The sequence below is a fragment of the Primulina eburnea genome, chromosome 6 (assembly GCF_022965805.1).
Source record: "Primulina eburnea isolate SZY01 chromosome 6, ASM2296580v1, whole genome shotgun sequence".
Lineage (NCBI taxonomy): Eukaryota > Viridiplantae > Streptophyta > Magnoliopsida > Lamiales > Gesneriaceae > Primulina > Primulina eburnea.
The window spans coordinates 11,915,544-11,939,353 of NC_133106.1; positions in this window are offsets into that span (position 1 = coordinate 11,915,544).

Sequence of the window (23,810 nt, forward strand, 5' to 3'; positions counted from 1 at the left end):
ACGATTTAAGTTTCGTATGTTATTTGGGTTATGTGATAAGATGTTTAGAGTTGTGTTTTGAGCCATAGTATTATTGGTTATTGTTTTATTGAGGTGTTAGCTGGTGTTGATTGTTTGTTTCAGTGTTTCGGATCGATTTTAGTTGATTTAGTACTGTTCATTGCCGTGGCTTGAGTGCACCCGCGCTCTTAGAGGAGTACCCCCGCGGTGTACTATTCATCATTTTGGATTTGGAAGGCCGTGGCATCACCGCACCCGCGGCAGTGCAAGGACCGCTCCCGCGGTGAGACCGCACCCGCGGTAATTGCAGCATCGCACCCGCGGTCATCGTGCATGGAATTTATTTTGTTGTGCCGTGAGCTTAGCGCACCCGCGGTGCTTGTGGCAGCGCACCCGCGGTTAAGTATGGGCGAGATATTTAGTTGCTTTTTGGGAGTGGTTGGCCATACTTTCCCTTATCTTTTCCCTTCCAACTCGTTTTCTCTCCATTTGCAAGGGTTTTTCATCCATTTCTTTTGCTTCCTACCTTTGATTCTTGGATTTGTTTGGATTTTCGACTTGAGATCGACGTTCTACGTGGTATAAGGAAGCTTAGGTAAGTTTTTGGTTGAGTTCTATCATGGTTTTGGATATGAGATGTTATAGGGTGATGTTATTGTTGGTTTAATGGATTGTTTGACTTGTATTTTTGGATATAGAGTTGATTTTGGGGTTATTTATGGGTTATTGTTGTAGGTGGTGTACCAAGAGTATAGTTTGGAGGTGTTCTATTGGTTGTAAGTGGAATTTCATCCCTTTGCTCACATGATGTTATATGTATTGTGTTTTTAAAGATTTTAAAGTGATATTCCCTTCAATTGATTCATGTTATGTATTGATCCCGTTGATTATCTATTGGAGGCATTGATGTCTCACTATTGTTAAAAAAGGAAATACAAGAGAAAATATGAGATTGTGAAACGACGGCTTTAAATGCTATTCAGAGTTCAAATGTTTTATTGGATTGATTTATCATAGTCAGAGCATTGCATGCAATTAGTTGATCACCGACCATAGGCTTTATCCCTCACAGTTATCGATTTATATCGATGGGATATTTGCAACCCAGACAGAGATACATATTGATATCAATCAACAGAGAAAAGAGAATACCATCTTAATGCTATCTTATTGATATGCTATTGCTACAGTTATTGCTCAAATTATTCATGTTTTAGAGTTTGATGGTATTTATGATTTCAAAGTCATGTTTTACAGAGTATATTGTATCATTGCTATGTTAGAGTTCCACTTGCTGAGATTTATTCTCATTTCAGTATTTTCATGTGGTGCAGATAAGAGTGACCGACCAGGACAGTGATCGTGGATGGGGGTCATATGCATACACCATTGGAAGGAAGATTAATTTTGTATCATTTTGGACATGATCATAAGAATGATTATTTTGTGTTTTGTATATCATTTGAATGATCATGTATTTATTTTGTAAACATTTTATGAAATGTATTTTGAAACTCCTTCCATATTTTAAAGAAACTTTTATTTCCGCTGTATTATTTTAATGTTAGGGTCAGGGTGTCACATTTAGTGGTATCAGAGCGGTGTTCTTCGGACCAATACATATGACTTCGTCTACTGTAAACTGTCCGGGTATGTTTTCTTGCATCTATCTATTCATGTTATATATTGATTGGTGTCTTGTGAGCCTATTGTAGAGTATGCCACCTAAGAGGAAAGCAGTAGAGGGTGATGATAGTTCTTCCTCTACAGTTGTCGATGAGTTCGGCAAGTTGTTTAAGGAGCAGGCCAAGGTGCATAGCGAGCAAATTCAGCAGCTCATTCGTATGCAAGGAACTGGACAGGGTAGAGGCCAAGTGAGAGGTCAGGTTGCTCAGGCTGTTGACACTGATGCCGTCTTTTCTGCTTTCAAGAGGATGGATCCGCCAGAATTTGCAGGTAGCACCGATCCTTTAGTGTAAAACGCTTCGAATGGTGCCATCTCAATACTCGTCTGATAGCTGTTGTTGTACGAAAACTCACAAAGAGGCAAAATGCATCTTGCCAAGTAGTGCTAAAAATCTAGCACCACTGCCTCAGCATATCTTCAAGGGTCTGGGATAGTTCGCTTGACTGGTCCATCGGGGTCTGTGGATGATATGCGGTGCTCAAATGTAACTTCGTACCAAGAGCTTTGCTGTAAATCTGCCAGAATGCGAGGCGAAAAAAGTAAATCGAGGATCACGATTGAAACAATGACTTCGGCACTCCGTTGCAATCTAACCACTTCCTTGACATAAATATCAGCCATTGATCATATCGGTACGTCATCTTGTATGGAATAAAACATGCTGGTTTGGCAATCGATCAATCACGACCCAAATCGCATCCACAACCTCGGGAGGGATCTCGGCAACTGTGTCACAAAAATCCATGGAAATGTGATCCCATTTCCATTCAGGAATGGACAAACTCTATAACAATCCTCCTGGTTTCTTCTTTCAGCTTTCACCTGTTGGCAATTCAGGACACTGGCTACAAATTCGGTCACATCAGATTTCATTGTTTCCACCAATATTGGTTTAAATCATTATACATTTTCTGCCACCAGGATGAATACTGAATCGACTGTTGTGCGCTTCTGACAATATCTGTCGTCTCAAATCTGAAACAATCGGCACACACCAGGCGATTCTTCCATACAAGACGTTATCACGTACCTGATACTCTGATCGATGTCCTGCTCTAACCATCGATACTGATTCTGTACATCTGATCACCCGCTGAGCTGCCTTTTAATTTCATAATCAGCTCTGGTTCTACTTGCACCGTATAAAGTTCTTAACGCGTCCATAATCTGTTTCAAATTCTAATCCAGACAAACAGCAGTCTTCTATCAAATTCGATACACCAATCGTCGATAAGGTATAGTGCAAATACCTTTCGACTCAGTGCATCAGCTGCTGCATTGGACTTCCCTGGATAATACTTGATTTCACAATCGAAATCTTTCAATAAATCCAGCCATCTCGCTGTCTCATATTCATTTGATTGCGAAAACAGATAATTCAAGCTTTATATTCAGAATTAAATTTCGATTCTCACCAGTACAGATAATGTCGCCACATCTTCAATGCAAAGGACTATGGTTGCAATTCAACGATCATGAATGGGTAACGAGTATCATGTGGTTTCAATTGTGTAAGAGCATAGGCAATGACATGCCCTCGCTGCCATCAGTATACATCCCAACCTCTGTGAGATGCATCACAATAAACACAAAGTCACCAGTACCTGAAGGAATCGTCAACACAGGCGCACTGGTTAATCTTTTCTTTAATTCAAGAAAACTGGTCTCACATTCCTGAGGACCAATAAACGGGGCAATTTTTTGAGTCAACTGTGTAATCGGTTTGGCAAATACTCGAAAAATCTTGAATAATTCGTCGTGTAAATCCTGCCAAACCCATAAAACTGCGAATTTCGGCAACAGACCCCTGTAGGTCATCGGCCAAGAAATCATGCCTCAACCTTACTAGGATCAACTGATATACCGTCTCCGATATAATGTGACCCCACAAAACACAACCTGTTTCAGCCAAAATCTCGCATTTCGACAGTTTCGCATACAACTTCTCAGTTCTCAGAATTTCAACACCGTCCTCAGATGATTGCAGCTCAATCATATCTTTGAATAAATCATAATATCATCAATGAATATGATCACAAAATCATCTAAGTATTTCATGAAAGACGCGGTTCATCAATCCCATAAATACCGCTTGGTGCATTCGTCCACCCAAAAGGCATGGACAATAAACTCATAATGTCCATACCTCGTTCTGAATGTTGTGCTGTGACGATGATCAGAGTCCCTGACCTCTCAGTGATGGTATCCAGATCTCAAGTCATCTTGGAATACACAGATGGAACCTTGCAACGATCAAACGATCATCAATACAGAGGCAGGTATTTATTCTTTACCGTTGCCTTGTTCAGTTGCCTATAGTCGATTTACAAAGTCTCATCGACCCGTCTTTTTTTCCACGAACAGTACTGGAGCACCCAAGGAGATACACTCGGTCTGATATATCCTTTGGCCAGAGTAAATCCTCCAACTGTTCTTTCAATTCTTTCAACTCGATGCGGTGCTGCCATCCTTGTAAGGAGCTCTCGAAATCGGAACTGTTCCTGGCATTAGCTCAATGCTGAAGTCTATCCTCGATCGGACGGACAACCCGGGAATCTCATCGTGGAAAAGACATCAGCAAACTCGACCACCACTGGCAAATCTGCCAAGCGTGGCGCGTTTTTCAGTAAGTCAATAGAATATACCAGGAATCCATCCGCTCCTTCTGCAATAATCGAGTCATACTCATTACAGATATTAAAGGATTCTCGCTCGAGAACCCTTACCATTAAAATTTCCACTCCGTTAGCCTCTCAGGTCTGAATCGAACAATCTTGTGGAAACAATCGATGTAGCTCGGTACTTGGTCAACATGTCGATGCGACAATGCAATCAAAATCAGATAAAACCAAGAAACCCTACAGTCTAAATCACGTATGCCCATCGTACTGCCAGTTACCCGATTTCACAGATTTTACCGATATCAACCCTGTTCCTAACGGCGACGTGACAGATACTACGTAGCTAAGGACTCAACAGGCAATGAATGCATTTAAAGCAAATCGCTCAGACATAAAAGTATGTGATGGCACAGTATCAATCAGTACGTAAGCAGGATAACCAGAAATAAAACAGTTACCTGAAACATCATCAGGTGCATCTCGTGCCTGCTCCTCGGTCAAAGACAAAAACTCTGGCCTGCTGTCTCGGAGGCTTGGCTCACGATCTGGCCCCACTCCTGGCCTCTGCTGTGACAGAGTAGACGGTGCTGGAAAAGTGTGCACGGCAGACGGTGCGTCTACCTGGTCTGAGCCCTGATCCAGACGACTCCGCAGCCTGTGATCCCTGGGCACTCCTTTGGGGACACACTCGAGGCAAAGTGTCTTGCTGTCTACAGATACGACAGTTGCCCAACTACTCCTCGGGCACTGATCTGTGGAAATGCCTCCCTCCAAAAGTACCACAGTATGGTCCTGCATAGCTCATGGATCGGACCGTCTGTCTAGAGCACTCGCACTGGAAGAGGTAGGTCACTGATTTCTTGAATGCTTCCCTCTAGCCTTCAAGAAATCCTTCGTTGTTCCAGCTACGCTGACTGCCACCTTCAAATCTTAGGAGGTGGTGCTGTCCCGGGTGGAAGCACAAAACGAAAGCCTCTTTCTGCCTCATCAGGCCTGCCTCGGCTTACCTTGGCTCATTCAGGGAATCGGTGTGAATGTTGGGCCTCCCAGTATTCACCAGCGATAAAAATCTCAGGGATTTAGGCCATTTATGAACTGGTCTCTACGGCCTCATCATGTTCAGCTACGTGGGGAGCAAATCGGAAGCAGTGTCGAAAACTTGCCACATAATCCTCAATGTTCAACTGGCCTGTTTCAGGTTTGCAAAACTCGGCTCCCTTGTCCTTCCTATAAGAAACATGGAAAGAACCGTAGATAAAATTCAGTCTTTAAACACATTCCAGGTAATTGCCTACCTCGCTGTTCCAATGCCCTTTTTGTGTAATCCACCAGGTTTAGCAACGTATGCAACTGTTGTATTATTATGTTTCGCCCTCTTTTCCTCCGTATACTCCAAAGAGTCAAACAGTGATTCCATGTCGTCAAACAACTTTCACAATCCACGGGAGTTCTCGTTCCTTTCAAAGTCGGGGATGAAATGATGAAAACCGTTTCAGCAATTTCTCCATTGGCTTGTAGGTGTCACACCATGGGAGGATTCGAGGTACTCCCCTGTCTGGCATTCTACCTCGGAGGCATATCTGATAACCAAAAGGGTTAGCGGTTCCAACAATAATCCTGTTTCAAGCCGCCCTGGATCATCTTACAGCTGATCCATTCCAATAATACACAATACCATATCAATAGCAGAAAGTCAGGTAACATGTATTAAAGCGTAGGTAAACATGCTAGCAATCAAAAGCAAGGAAAGAGAAAATCTCATTCTACCCCGCTCACTTAGCTCCTATCTCAATCTCAAGGATCTATCGCTTCTGATACCACCTGTTGTGGGGACCCGGACGCTAATCAAGTTCTTACATCAAAATGGGACTAATTAAATCCATACAAACAGGGTCTAAATTTTTTTTTTTTAAATTGCGGAAACGTAGTGAAATCAACCATATATATAATCAGTATATATATAAAATACAAGTCCTGTATTTCAACATTTATTCAAACTAGGGTTTAAAAAACTACTATTCAAGTGTTCAACCCTATCTCTAGTCCAAGTCCGGAGCCTCCACGCTAATCACGATCTCTTCATCTCCTGGACCCTGATCCTGTCCACCTGTTGTAAGTACACATACGACAGACACAGCGGATAAACCGGTGAGAATATAATCCAGTAATAAATCAATGAAACATGCACATCTATAAACAAAATATAAAAGCATGTAATCAGGTGGGAACATGAATATGTATCTTAATCCGAAACAATAAACAATACTCGTAGCTACATTATTAAGACTAGACTCAATCCTAGTCTAGGGATCCCGGTTTCCAGATGTGGTATTCTATATCGAATTCCGTAAAGGAGGGAAACCATAATCTCTATTACTCGATATAACCAGTGCCCCGGTATTCCTATATCGAATTCCGTAATAGAAAGACGAATTCCAACCCCTTACTCGATATAACCAAATTGGTTTTCCTATACGAATTCCGTAATGGATTCCATTATCGATATAAACATAATCCAGGGTCCTGACCTATCGTCATGGACTGTAGCTCTATCGCTAGCATCCTATCTTGTGACATCGTGCAATGTGCGTGGCGATACCACCACTATCCGGCACCGGTGTGTCACAAGACAGTTAGACTAATACCGTCATCTAAATATCAAGAGCACAAGTATATTAATCAAATAAATGGCAAATATCAATGCAATAAAATAAAGTATGTGATTTAGGGAAACCCAAGCCAAGCCGACTCAAGTCCATCTCCCAATACCACATTGACTTATACCTTTCGGTTGCAGTCTCGATTTCCTGCTAGTCGAAGTCCTGAATTCACAGTCTGTCTGGTAATGACAATATAATAATCTTATGTCAATATACCCACTCGAATCAATAACAATTGAAATTCTGATTTAATTCAAAATCAACGGCACCATCATAACGGTACAATATACAATACCCGTTTATACATTCACCCGATTATATAGTTACAATCCAAAACCCATATCCAATACAATATATAATCAATCCAATAATCCAAACCGGTCCGGTATATCAACTGATTATTATCAGAAAAATCACAACAATTCACATAATCAGTCTATTTCTTAATCTGACTTCGATTCTACGATGTCTAACCTATCAAGAAACACCATATATGAGTTCCATCAATTCTGACAATACATAATTTCAAAGCATGTCAAAACGGTAGCAAAACTTACGTCAAAGTGTAGCCTCACGTCGATAGGAACTCGGTACCGAAGTCGGATCAAAATCAACGGACGGATTGATCGCACCGATTGAATTCTTGAATCAAGAAGCAAAGTTTTCCCCTGATGTCTCCTTTTTTTCCCCGGAAGAGAATGCATGTGATATATATATATATATACAACTTCCGCAATGGCACAAGGGCAAATGGCTCATCCTTGCCAACCACGTATCTCGCTCGGGCGGACATAAGTGTTCCGCCCGGGCGAGTAACTCTCGGCCCTCGCAATTCAACAGTCTCGCTCGGGCAGCACAAACTTCCGCACGAGCGAGTAACTCTCGCGCCCTCTTTCAGAATTCCTCTCGCTCGGAGCGGACAAAAAACTTCCGCACGGGCGAACACTTTCGGCCCACTCTTGGCTCTTCCTATTTCTTGGTCGGGTTATAATCGTGTCCACTAATAATCAATAATCTCAGATTAACATGATACAAAAATTCTGGGTCATTACATATTCGCAGCGTATGATTGATTGAATCGGACAGTCGACAGTTGTTATTGAATATTCTGGGTACTGAGGAATGTTGTATACAGAATTGTTCGGATATGAATTTTGACTGTGTAACAAGATTGTATTCAGAGTCTGTGATATCTGAGGATAGTATACTGATTGAGTATAGCCTAGTGAGGGACCGTGATCAGTGGCTGATGAAACGACAATGAATATGGGCAGAAGTTCAGAAAGTAGCGAGAGAAAGAAGAAATGTCAGAAATGCGGTTTATGCAGTTATTAGATAAGTTTGGTATGTTATATATTTGAATCTGATCCGATATTATTATCATTCTGAGTCCGGAGTTGATACCGATTGTTAATGAACCTTGAGCTTACATACAGTTCAGTCGAAGTCAGAAATGATTTTGAAGATTAAAGCAGTTAAGAAGTTTGATCAGACTGTTCAGAACTTGATTTGGTAGTCAGAACCGAATTACAGGTAGGTATTTTTCTTTATATTTATATATTAACTGATTTGTTTGTGTCAGATGTTCGAATTGGCAAATGACAGGTATTGGCAGATGCACACAATAGTAGATTCAGTACTATTCCTGGTAACAGGGAAATGTGTGATTAATTCGAATAGACAAGTTTTGAAGAAACAGATGAAATCAGTTATGTCAGAATTGTTCTTAAATGTCTAATCGCGTGACAGATGAAGACAGAAAGATAAAAAATTTTAGATAATGATCTTGATTATTGATTTCTAAATAGAAATGGGAGTACATTTCTATGGATTTTGTGATGGACACTACTGCAATCTTGCCAAGATAGTGATGGTGATTTGGAACGATTGTTCAGATCCGTATATGTTTATATATACAGGAAGAGTACAGACATGACCAGATGATGGGGATTTATGTCAGAAACGGGTAGTCAGATTGTATTAAATGCCAAAGTGATTTTATCAGACTGTGATTTTCGTTTGATTTTATACTTTTGACTGAAATTTATAACATGATTTTTCATCTATGATTTATAGATTGACGGATAGTCGGAGTGAAAACTATTCTGATACTGGAGGATATCCAGGAAATGGTAGTGCGGATTATAGCACTAGTTGACATGATTCATTGTCACTTGTGAAACTATGTACGATATATAGCACTAAATGAATATCGAAATAGCTTGAGCTGAAGTATTGTACAGTGAAAACTGCTATTTTCCCTTCTTATAAGGAAATGATATTGCAGTGATGGCTTGAGATTGGAATTATAGGACAAAAATCTGATAAGAAAAAATGGAAACTGATCAGAAGAAAATGAGGATGAACTCAAAATACATAGACTACTAAGCCAATGTCAGACGATGACTGTTGGTATTTGAAAACCGAAGATTGAGTATATCTCGACGGGATATTGATTATTATGAGATGTGATTGGTATATAGGAGTGGGTATAGCCATTGTTCTATAATTAATTTTATCACGAAGTGATTTTGTTGATATGAGATTATTGTCGTTTCGAATGTCTCTTCTTTATTTGATTTGATGATTATGATATAGGATTTATTGTATTACACGAGTAGATTGCTATGATTTCGGGACGAAAAATCATTCTTAGATGGGGAGGAGAGAAATGTAATGCTCGATGAAATTAATTATCGTAATCTGAGTAGATTATTGATTATGAATTGATATAATTAGTACGGGCTATTACGAGGACCAGATTGGCCAAAAACAGATGAAGGGTATATGAACTCAAATGAAGAAGCGCGGCGTCGGTGCATTTGTACACCAAGATATTAAGACAGAATTGTTGGCGCACCGAGCGGTAGAAGAAAGAGACCGCCGAGCGCCAAGGCATCATTAAATGGGAAAGTTGGACAAGAAAGTCTGCGGCCCGAGCGGTTAAAAATTACCGCCCGAGCGCCAGTGTCCACACAAGTGGAAAATTGGGAAAGAACAGTGGTGCCCGAGCGGTAAATAATTACCGCCCGAGCACCAATGGATTATAAGCGTAGTTCGCACAGAAGGCTCCGCGCTCGAGCGGACATTTTAAGAACCGCACGAGCGCCAGTCATGCAAAAAGGAGAATTGCCACTTGGTCACTTACATTGCAAACGTGTAATGTATAGATATTATATGTACAAACATTGATAAATTCAATTACGAAGAAATTAAGAAAAAGCTTCTGTATATGTGTTGAAAATCACTTACGCCTTTTTGAGAAATCCGTCCGTCTGATTTCAAATCTGATTCAGTTACTGAGTCTCTATTGACGTAGTGCTACAATTGGACGTAAGTTTTGTACGTTTAGACATGTTCTGAAATTATGATATTGTCAGAATTGGAATAGGACTTCATATATGATGTTCTTGTCAGGTTAGACGTCATCGAATCGAAGTTAGATCAAATAAACGAAGTGTTTATGTAATTGTTAGATTTTTGGAAATTGATTTTGACTGAGAATTCATATCAGATTTGTGTTGTTATTGTGGATTATGATGTATGTACTGATGGTTTCGAATTCTGGTATTATATCTGGGATGTTTGGATTGACGGGGTTATCGAGACTGTATTGTTATGCGTCGAAACATAGTTGATTGATATTGACCAGATTCGGGGTAGTGGGTAGTGATTTCGATTATATCGTGATATCGTCGATATGAATGTAGATCGTATTCAATTGACGTTGATAAGATGTTTATTGTGATTTGAAATTGATCAGAACAGGTATTGAATGAGTGTATTATGATACTATATCTGTTCGATATTGTTATACCAGATTGAGAGAATGGATCGAGAGATAGAGTCGGGACTTCTTCTTCTGGAGCGAGAAGATAAAGGTATATAAATTAATGTTGAGTTGGGATTGCACAACTCGAGTGAGGTTTGACTCGAGTTTTCCCTAAATCACATACTTTACTTATTGCATGATATTTGCATTGAGTTGGATTGATATACTTGTCTCTTGAATTATAGATGACATGTGTTAGACGAGTAATTTGTGACAGAAAGTGCCTGATAGTGGTGGTATCGCACGGGCACATTGCACGATGTTTAGAGATAGGATGTTAGCGATGGAGCTACAGCCATGACGGTTAGGTCAGGACACCGGATGTTTGGTTATATCGAGTAAATAGAATTGGATTCTTCTATTACGGAATTCGATATAGGAAAACACCATATGTTGGTTATATCGTAATTCGATATAGGAACAACATATTTGGTTATATCGAGTAATAGGATAGAGTTCCTTCTATTACGAATCGGTTATAGGATCACCCACATCTGGAAAACCGGGATCCCTAGGGTAGGATGAGTCTAGTCTAAAATGTAGAGTCACGAGTTGAGTGACAGCTATATCGATTTATATTGATGGATGTTAATTTATGTTCCTGAATTTGGTTCATGTCTATTATGTTCCGGGATATGTGTACATGCTTAGAATATGACTTATTCTTGTATTGATTCATATCATGATTTTGATATATGATATGATTTTCTGTTATATGCTTTTAATTGTCTATTATGATTGCATGTATACATGATTTATACTGGGATATTTTTATATTCACCGGAGTTATCCGTGTGGGGACCGGACCGCTAATCATGATCTTAATCATCATTGGGACTAATTAATCAATTATAAACAGGGTTAAATTTTTTCTAAAATACACAGCGGAAGTAATGTAATTAAATTCAAATTACATATTAACCTAACACTACAATTAGTGTATGATCTAAATAATCAACTAGATTCAACTACAAGTCAGAGTGCTGAATCCTAAGTTGCTTCAAAGCCCGGATCTCCACGTATCTATGTCCAGCCTCGTTCTTTCTTGACCCTGATCCTAGCCACCTGTTGCCATGCACACATACAAAACAAGACAACAGCACGGATAACTCCGGTGAGATATGAATATCCCAGTATAAACAATGTATACATGCAATCTATAATAGAAGCATATACGAAAGCAGATAAGAAATTATTCATAACATGTATCAAATCAGAAACATAAATCAATATCAAGCATTCAATAAAACATGAATGACATAAACAATGTAAATCAACATGTCGTGTCAGACTCAACTCAACCGACGCGTTCGTCTCAGACTCGACTCTACTGACGCGTCGTCTCAGACTCGACTCAACTCTATCCTAGGGGATCCGATGTCTGAATAATGATAAATATACCGAAATCTCAGTCGCTAGGAATGAATCAATCTCTAAACGGCATCGATATAATTCATATATTCAGTATCTGGGCGAAATAGCCGCAGCAGAATTGACGAATCAGTCAAGAATTAGGCGAATCAGCCCAAAAACCAGACGAATTAGCCTGTAATTAAGCGAATCAGCTTAAGTTTAGACGAATCAGTCATAACCAGACGAATCAGCCGGTAGGTAATTAAGCGAATCAGCTTAAGTTTCGAGAATCAGGCAATAACAGACGAATCAGCCGGTGATAGGCGAATCAGCCTATGACTCAACGACTCAGTATAATACAATGCATTCATAGTATCTAAGCAAATCAATGCGATGACTCTCGAATCAGCAGTCATTACATGCAGTGGCTATAAATCAATAGATTAAATCATAAATCTCATCAATGCAAAGTCAATGCAATAAATGAAAAGTATGTGATTAGGGAGACTCGGAGTCGAACCTCATCGAGTTGTGCAAATCCCAACTCAAAATTATTATACCTTTCACTCTGTTACTCTGGCTCTGTCGAGTCTCGAACTCCAAGGCCTGTCAATAACTCAATCGACATAACGATATTGGGGTACGGTATCAATACACCACGCAATTAATACTGGATATAATCAGAATTCAATTCAAATTCTGTTTCAACAACATATAACATCATAATTTCAATATATCCAGCACTACCATATCAGTCAGATGTCAATTCTAACATCTCATAATCGATTAATCACTCAATCTAGATATCAATTCTTATTCAATCTCATTTGAAATCATAACAAGTTCATATTCAGTCCGTTTCTTAATTGACTTCGATTCTACACTTGTCTAACATGTCAAGAACAACATATATGAGTGTATTCAATTCTAACAAATTCATAATTCAAGCAATGCCAAAACGTAATAAAACTTACGTCCTGTAGTAAGCCTGCGTTGCTAGGAAACTCGATACCGAAGTCAGATTCAAAATCGACGGACGGATTCTCGCAAAAGGCGTAAGGATTTTTCTTCTTTCTCGGAAAGCCTTCTTCTCGATTTCCTCCTCGTTCTGATGATTTCGAGCAATTTTTACATATATATATATCAAAATGCATGCAAGAAAACGTGTTCAATTTCTATGCTGCACGTCACACCGCGGGTGTGCTCTATCTTGCACCGCGGGTGCGATCATGGCTTCGGCATTCTTATCCATTCTGGAAATTGCAACGACCGATGGTTGCGGTACATGTCAAGACCGGGGTGCGGTGTCATGTCACCGCGGGTGTCGGTAATGCTTGCACCGGGGGTGCGGTCCACCCTTCGATCAAACTGACCAAGTTTCTGTCCATGCACCGCGGGTGCGGTACATGCAAGGGCGCGGGTGCAGTGTTGCTTCGGCAACACATTCTGAAATTCAAAAAATTAAATGGCCGCACATTGTCTTAAATCGTGTCTCAGTTGACCCTTTCGTAATCACGTTAAATTATATGTCAATATCCTTGATTAACTGTGATTAATCTCGGGCATTACATTTTCTCCCCCTCTTAAGATCTGGAGTTCGTCCTCGAACTCGCAAGTAATCAATTAGATATATCAGAAGAAATGTATCCAGAGTTAAATCAAAACTCATCTCAGTGAATCTGTTCTAAAATTTCAATTCTCATATCAAGTTTATTTCTGGAAATAGCTCTGATAAAGCAATCTCGCAATACTGGCTATACAACATCCATTATACCCAACCACAACTCATAACAAACTCAAAATCATCTAGCTGTTATCGAGTCAGTTTATCTCAATCTAAGATATATCGATCTTTAATCAGTTAACAACAGTCATCGTCCGACGTTGGCATATTCAGTCTGATTATCATGAGCTTATTTCATTTTCTCTGAATTACTTAGTCATCTTTTCAGTCAATATCTCTGATCAGTGTCAGGTCGCAATCATCAGGAACCTCAGAGAATCATTTCAATAAAGAGGGAATCTGTACTTCTAAACGTACAACGTGTCTAATAGTGTCATCCATACTCATTTTAATATTTGTTGTGGTAATAAAAACTCAAACATGGACAATAAATCCTGCCAATTAGTGTTAAAATCAAAACACACAACACTAAGCCTATGTTCTGGAATCTGGATACTCCACTCTGATGTCCGTCAGATAGTGAATACTATTCAGTATTCAGATATACAATCTGTATCCAAAGGGTCTAAATTTTTTTTTTTAAAATGCGGAACGTAGTGAAATCAAACCATATATATATCAGTATAATATAAAATACAAGTCCTGTATTTCACACATTTATTCAAACTAGGGTTTAAAACTAAAGTCAAGTGTTTAACCCTATCACTAGTCCAAGTCCGCCACCACGCTAATCACGATCTAGCTCTTCATCTCCTCGACCCTGAACCTGTCCCACCTGTTGTCAAGTACACATACAGACAAGACAACAGCCGGATAAACCGGTGAGAATATACTCCCAGTATAAATCAATGAAACATGCAATCATATAAACAATATAAAGCATGTAATCAGGTAACATGAATAGTATCTAATCCGAAACATAAACAATACTCGTAGCTACATCATTTAAGACTAGACTCAATCCTAGTCTAGGGATCCCGGTTTCCAGATGTGGTATTCCTATATCGAATTCCGTAAAGGAGGGAACCATAATCTTATTACTCGATATAACCAGTGCCCCGGTATTCCTATATCGAATTCCGTAATAGAAGAATTCCAACCCCTTTACTCGATATAACCAAATATGGTGTTCCTATATCGAATTCCGTAATGGATTCCATTACTCGATATAACCATACATCCAGTGTCCTGACCTATCCGTCATGGACTGTAGCTCTATCGCTAACATCCTATCTTGTGACATCGTGCAATGTGCCGTGGCGATACCACCACTATCCGGCACGGTGTCACAAGACAGTCGACTAATACCTGTCATCTAAATATCAAGAGCACAAGTATATTAATCAAATAAATGCAAATATCAATGCAATAAATAAAGTATGTGATTTAGGGAAACCCAAGTCCAAGCCGACTCAAGTCCATCTCCCAATACCACATTGACTTATACCTTTCTTGCAGTCTCGGTTTCCTGCTTAGTCGAAGTCCTGAATTCACAGTCTGTCTGGTAATGACAATATAAATAATCTTATGTCAATATACCACTCGAATCAATAACAATCTGATAATTCTTGATTTAATTCAAAATCAACGGCATAACGGTACAATTCCAATATCCCCGTCTATACCAATTCACCCGATAATAGTTACAATCCATAACCCATATCCAATACAATCTATATCAATCCATAATCCAAATCTGGTCCGGTATCAACTGATTATTCAGAAAATCACAACAATTCCATAATCAGTCTATTTCTTAATCTGACTTCGATTCTACGATGTCTACATGCAAGAACAACCATATATGAGTTCCATTCAATTCTGACAATAGCATAATTTCAAAGCATGTCAAAACGTAGCAAAACTTACGTCAAAGTGTAGCCTACGTCGATAAGGAACTCGGTACCGAAGTCAGAATCAAAATCAACGACGATTGATCGCACGATGAATTGATCAAGAGCAAAGTTTTCCCCGATTTCCTCTTCTTTCCCCGAGATGAAATTGCATGTGTATATAGATATATATACAACTCCGCATGCGACCAAGCAAATGGCTCATCCTTGGCCGCCAACCACGTCTCTCGCTCGGGCGGACATAAGTTTCCGCCCGGGCGAGTAACTCTCTCGGCCTCGCAATTCAAGCAGTCTCGCTCGGGCGAGCACAAACTTCCGCCCGAGCGAGTAACTCTCGGCCCTCTTTCAGAATTCCGTCTCGCTCGAGCGGACAAAAACTTCCGCCCGGGCGAGACACTTTCGGCCCACCTCTGGCTCTTCCTATTTCTTGGTCGGGTTATAATCGTGTCCACTAATAATCAATAATCTCAGATTAACATGATACAAATCTTGGGCATTACATTTCTCACCCCCCTAAGATACGATTTCGTCCTCGAAATCACGAGCATTTCATTCGTATCAATAAGGAGTATATACAAACACTGTATAAGAAATTACATCAGTGAAATAATGCTGGGAATTCCTTGTCTCATATCTGATTCAGTCTCCCGCGTGGCTTCTTCAACCCCATGACGAGTCCATTGTACTTTCACAAGAGGAATCGTCTTTGTTCTGAGCTGTTTTTCTTTACGATCGATAATCCGGATCGGTTTCTCGACATAACTCAATGTCTCATCCAGCTCAGTCTCGTCTGGTCGAATCGCGTGAGAATCATCAGGGAGATATTTCCGCAGCATCGATACATGAAAGACATCATGTATCTCAGATAATGAAGGCGGCAAAGCAAGTCGATAGGCACGATCTCCTATCTTTTCGAGAATCTCATAAGGACCTACATATCGTGGAGACAATTTCCCTTTCTTGCCAAATCTGCTAACACCTCTGAAAGGAGAAATCTTCAGGAATACTCGGTCTCCAGCCTCAAATACCAACGGTCGTCGTCTGATGTTGGCATACTTGGCTTGTCTGTCCTGAGCTGCCTTCATTTTCTTCTGAATCAATTTCACTTTCTCGGTCATATCTCTGATCATCTCAGGTCCAGTCTCAGGAACTTCAGAGATATCATCCCAATACAGAGGGGATCGACATTTCTTTCCGTACAACGCTTCGAATGGTGCCATCTCAATACTCGTCTGATAGCTGTTGTTGTACGAAAACTCACAAAGAGGCAATGCATCTTGCCAAGTAGTGCTAAAATCTAGCACCACTGCTCTCAGCATATCTTCCAGGGTCTGGATAGTTCGCTCTGACTGTCCATCGGTCTGTGGATGATATGCGGTGCTCAAATGTAACTTCGTACCAAGAGCTTGCTGTAAACTCTGCCAGAAGTGCGAAGTAAATCGAGGATCACGATCTGAAACAATCGACTTCGGCACTCCGTGCAATCTAACCACTTCCTTGACATAAATATCAGCCATCTGATCATATCGGTACGTCATCTTGTATGGAATAAAACATGCTGATTTGGTCAATCGATCAATCACGACCCAAATCGCATCACAACCTCGGGAGGATCTCGGCAACTGTGTCACAAAATCCATGGAAATGTGATCCCATTTCCATTCAGGAATGGACAAACTCTATAACAATCCTCCTGGTTTCTTTCTTTCAGCTTTCACCTGTTGGCAATTCAGACACTTGGCTACAAATTCGGTCACATCAGATTTCATTTGTTTCCACCAATATTGTGTCTTTAAATCATTATACATTTTTCTGCCACCAGGATGAATACTGAATCGACTGTTGTGCGCTTCTGACAATATCTGTCGTCTCAAATCTGAAACATTCGGCACAACCAGGCGATTATTCACATACAAGACGTTATCACGTACCTGATACTCTGATCGATGTCCTGCTCTAACCATCGATACTGATTTCTGTACATTCTGATCACCTCGCTGAGCTGCCTTAATTCTCATAATCAGCTCTGGTTCTACTTGCACCGTATAAAGTCTTAACGGTCCATAATCTGTTTCAAATTCTAATCCAGACAAACAGCAGTCTTCTATCAAATTCGATACACCAATCGTCGATAAGGATAGTGCACATACCTTTCGACTCAGTGCATCAGCTGCTGCATTGGACTTCCCTGGATAATACTTGATTTCACAATCGAAATCTTTCAATAAATCCAGCCATCTTCGCTGTCTCATATTCAATTCTGATTGCGAAAACAGATATTTCAAGCTTTTATGATCAGAATAAATTTCGAATTTCTCACCGTACAGATAATGTCGCCACATCTTCAATGCAAGGACTATGGCTGCCAATTCAAGATCATGAATTGGGTAACGAGTCTCATGTGGTTTCAATTGTCTAGAGGCATAGGCAATGACATGCCCTCGCTGCATCAGTATACATCCCAACCCTCTGTGAGATGCATCACAATAAACCACAAAGTCACCAGTACCTGAAGGAATCGTCAACACAGGCGCACTGGTTAATCTTTTCTTTAATTCAAGAAAACTGGTCTCACATTCCTGAGACCAATTAAACAGGGCATTTTTTCTGAGTCAACTGTGTAATCGGTTTGGCAATACTCGAAAAATCTTGAATAATTCGTCGGTAATATCCTGCCAAACCCATAAAACTGCGAATTTCCGGCACAGATGTAGGTCTCGGCCAAGAAATCACTGCCTCAACCTTACTAGGATCAACTGATATACCGTCTCCCTGATATAATGTGACCCAAAAACACAACCTGTTTCAGCCAAAACTCGCATTTCGACAGTTTCGCATACAACTTCTCAGTTCTCAGAATTCTCAACACCGTCCTCAGATGATTTGCATGCTCAATCATATTCTTTGAATAAATCAATATATCATCAATGAATATGATCACAAAATCATCTAAGTATTTCTGAAAGACGCGGTTCATCAATCCCATAAATACCGCTGGTGCATTCGTCAAACCAAAAGGCATGACAATAAACTCATAATGTCCATACCTCGTTCTGAATGTTGTCTTTGAGATATCAGAGTCCCTGACTCTCAGTTGATGGTATCCAGATCTCAAGTCGATCTTGGAATACACAGATGAACCTTGCAACTGATCAAACAGATCATCAATACGAGGCAAGGGGTATTTATTCTTTACCGTTGCCTTGTTCAGTTGCCTATAGTCGATACAAAGTCTCATCGACCCGTCTTTCTTTCTCACGAACAGTACTGGAGCACCCCAAGGAGATACACTCGGTCTGATATATCCTTTGGCCAGTAAATCCTCCAACTGTTCTTTCAATTCTTTCAACTCGATCGGTGCCATCCTGTAAGGAGCTCTCGAAATCGGAACTGTTCCTGGCATTAGCTCAATGCTGAAGTCTATCTCTCGAATCGGAGGCAATCCCGGAATCTCATCTGGAAAGACATCAGCAAACTCGCACACCACTGGCAAATTTGCCAATGCTGGGCTCGTTTTCAGTAAGTCAACTGAATATACCAGGAATCCATCCGCTCCCTTCTGCAATAATCGAGTCATACTCATTACAGATATTAAAGGAATTCTCGCTCGAGAACCCTTACCATAAAATTTCCACTCCTTAGCCATCTCAGGTCTGAATCGAACAATCTTGTGGAAAAAATCGACTGTAGCTCGGTACTTGGTCAACATGTCGATGCCGACAATGCAATCAAAATCAGATAAACCAAGAACCATACAGTCTAAATCAATCGTATGCCCATCGTACTGCAGTATACACGATTTCACAGATTTTACCGATATCAACCCTGTTCCTAACGGCGACGTGACAGATACTACAGTAGCTAAGGACTCAACAGGCAATGAATGCATTAAAGCAAATCGCTCAGACATAAAAGTATGTGATGCACCAGTATCAATCAGTACGTAAGCAGGATAACCAGAAATAAAACAGTTACCTGCAACTACATCATCAGGTGCATCCTGTGCCTGCTCCTCGGTCAAAGCAAAAACTCTGGCCTGCTGTCTCGGAGGCTGGCTCACGATCTGGCCCCCTCCTGGCCTCTGCTGTGACAGAGTAGACGGTGCTGGCTGAAAAGTGTGCACGGCAGACGGTCGTCTACCTGTCTGAGCCACTGATCCAGACGACTCAGCAGCCTGTGATCCCTGGGCACTCCTTTGGGGACACACTCGAGCAAAGTGTCCTTGCTGTCTACAGATACGACAGCTGCCAACTACTCCTCGGCACTGATCTGTGAAATGCCTCCCTCCACAAGTACCACAGTATGGTCCTGCATAGCTCTGGATCTGACCGGTCTGTCTAGAGCCACTCGAACTGGACGAGGTAGTCCCTGATTTCTTGAATTGCTTCCCTCTAGCCTTCAAGAAATCCTTCTTTCCGCTACCGCTGCTGCCACCTTCAAATCTAGGAGGTGGTTGCTGTCCCGGTGCTGGAAGCACAAACGAAGCCTCTTTCTGCCTCATCAGGCCTGCCTCGGCTCCCTTGGCTCTATTCAGGGCATCGGTGAAATTGTTGGGCCTCCCAGTATTCACCAGCGTAAAAATCTCAGGATTTAGGCCATTTATGAACTGGTCATCTACGGCCTCATCATGTTCAGCTACGTGGGGAGCAAATCGGAGCAGTGTCGAAAACTTAGCCACATAATCCTCAATGTTCAACTGGCCTTGTTTCAGGTTTGCAAACTCGGCTCCCTTGTCCTTCCTATAAGAAACTGGAAAGAACCGTAGATAAAATTCAGTCTTAAACACATTCCAGGTAATTGCCGTACCTCGCTGTTCCAATGCCCTTTTTGTCGTAATCCACCAGTGTTTAGCAACGTCATGCAACTGGTGTATTATCAGTTTCGCCCTCTTTTCCTCCGTATACTCCAAAGAGTCAAACAGTGATTCAATGTCGTCCAACCAACTTTCACAATCCACGGAGTTCTCCGTTCCTTTCAAAGTCGGTGGATGAAATGACTGAAACCGTTTCAGCAATTTCTCCATTGCTGTAGGTGTCACATCCATGGGAGGATTCGAGGTACTCCCCTGTTCTGGCATTCTCCTCGGAGGCATATCTGATAACCAAAAGGGTTAGCGGTTCCAACAATAATCCTGTTTCAAGCCTCCCTGGATCATCTTACAGCTGATCCATTCCAATAATACACAATACCATATCAATAGCAGATAAGTCAGGTAACATGTATTAAAGCGGTAAACATGCTAGCAATCAAAAGCAAGGAAAGAAAATCTCATTCTACCCCGCTCACTAGCTCCTATCTCAATCTCAAGGATCTATCGCTCTGATACCACCTGTTGTGGGGACCCGGACGCTAATCAAGTTCTTAATCATAAATGGGACTAATTAATCAATTACAAACAGGGTCTAAATTTTTTTTTTTTAAAATGTGGAACGTAGTGAAATCAAACCATATATATATATCAGTATATATATAAAATACAAGTCCTGTATTTCACACATTTATTCAAACTAGGGTTTAAAAACTACTATCAAGTGTTCAACCCTATCTCTAGTCCAAGTCCGGAGCCTCCACGCTAATCACGATCTCTCTCATCTCCTGGACCCTGATCCTGTCCCACCTGTTGTCAAGTACACATACAGACAAGACAACAGCCGGATAAACCGGTGAGAATATAATCCCAGTATAAATCAATGAAACATGCAATCATATAAACAAATATAAAGCATGTAATCAGGTAACATGAATATGTATCTTAATCCGAAACATAAACAATACTCGTAGCTACATTATTTAAGACTAGACTCAATCCTAGTCTAGGGATCCCGGTTTCCAGATGTGGTATTCCTATATCGAATTCCGTAAAGGAGGGAACCATAATCTCTATTACTCGATATAACCAGTGCCCCGGTATTCCTATATCGAATTCCGTAATAGAAGAATTCCAACCCCTTTACTCGATATAACCAAATATGGTGTTCCTATATCGAATTCCGTAATGGATTCCATTACTCGATATAACCATACATCCAGTGTCCTGACCTATCCGTCATGGACTGTAGCTCTATCGCTAGCATCCTATCTTGTGACATCGTGCAATGTGCCGTGGCGATACCACCACTATCCGGCACGGTGTGTCACAAGACAGTTAGACTAATACCTGTCATCTAAATATCAAGAGCACAAGTATATTAATCAAATAAATGCAAATATCAATGCAATAAATAAAGTATGTGATTTAGGGAAACCCAAGTCCAAGCCGACTCAAGTCCATCTCCCAATACCACATTGACTTATACCTTTCGTTGCAGTCTCGATTTCCTGCTTAGTCGAAGTCCTGAATTCACAGTCTGTCTGGTAATGACAATATAAATAATCTTATGTCAATATACCACTCGAATCAATAACAATCTGATAATTCTTGATTTAATTCAAAATCAACGGCATAACGGTACAATTCCAATATCCCCGTCTATACCAATTCACCCGATAATAGTTACAATCCATAACCCATATCCAATACAATCTATAATCAATCCATAATCCAAATCGGTCCGGTATCAACTGATTATTATCAGAAAATCACAACAATTCCATAATCAGTCTATTTCTTAATCTGACTTCGATTCTACGATGTCTAACATATCAAGAACACCATATATGAGTTCCATTCAATTCTGACAATAGCATAATTTCAAAGCATGTCAAAACGTAGCAAAACTTACGTCAAAGTGTAGCCTACGTCGATAGGAACTCGGTACCGAAGTCGGAATCAAAATCAAACGGACGGATTGATCGCACGATTGAATTCTTGAATCAAGAAGCAAAGTTTTCCCCTGATTTCCCTTTTCTTTCCCCGGAAGAAATGCATGTGTATATATATATATATATACAACTTCCGCATGCACAAGGGCAAATGGCTCATCCTTGGCCAACCACGTCTCTCGCTCGGGCGGACATAAGTTTCCGCCCGGGCGAGTAACTCTCGGCCCTCGCAATTCAAGCAGTCTCGCTCGGGCAAGCACAAACTTCCGCCCGAGCGAGTAACTCTCGGCCCTCTTTCAGAATTCCGTCTCGCTCGAGCGGACAAAAACTTCCGCCCGGGCGAGACACTTTCGGCCCACCTCTTGGCTCTTCCTATTTCTTGGTCCGGGTTATAATCGTGTCCACTAATAATCAATAATCTCAGATTAACATGATACAAAATCTTGGGCATTACATATTCGCAGCGTATGATTGATTGAATCGGACAGTCGACAGTTGTATTGAATATTCTGGGTACTGAGAATGTTGTATACAGAATTGTTCGGATATGAATTTTGACTGTAACAGATTGTATTCAGAGTCTGTGATATCTGAGGATAGTATACTGATTGAGTATAGCCTAGTGAGACCGTGATCAGTGGCTGAAAACGACATTGAATATGGCAGAAGTTCAGAAGTAGCAGAAATGTCAGAAATTGCGTTCTATGCAGTTATTAGATAAGTATTGCGTATTGATATTTTGAATCTGATCCGATATTATTATCATTCTGAGTCCGTAGTTGATACCGATTGTTATGAACCATTGAGCTTACATACAGTTCAGTCGAGTCAGAAATGATTTTGAAGATTAAAGCAGTTCAGAAGTTTGATCAGACTGTTCAGAACTTGATTTTGATAGTCAGAACCGAATACCAGGTAGGTATTTTTCTTTAATTTATATTATTAACTGATTTGTTTGTGTCAGATGTTCGAATTGGAAATGACAGGTATTGTCAGATGCACACAATAGTAGATTCAGTACTATTCTGGTAACAGGAAATGTGTGATAATTCGAATAGACAGTTTTGAAGTAAACAGATGAAAATCAGTTATGTCAGAATTTGTCTTTAAATGTCTAAATCGCTGACAGATGAAGACAGAAAGATAGAAACTTTTAGATTAATGATCTTGATTATTGATTTCTAAATAGAAATGGGAGTACATTTCTATGGATTTTGTGATGACACTACTGCAATCTTGCCAAGATAGTGATGGTGATTGAACGATTGTTCAGATCCGTATATGTTATATTATACAGGAAGAGGTACAGACATGACCAGATGATGGGGATTTATGTCAGAAACGGGAGTCAGATTGTA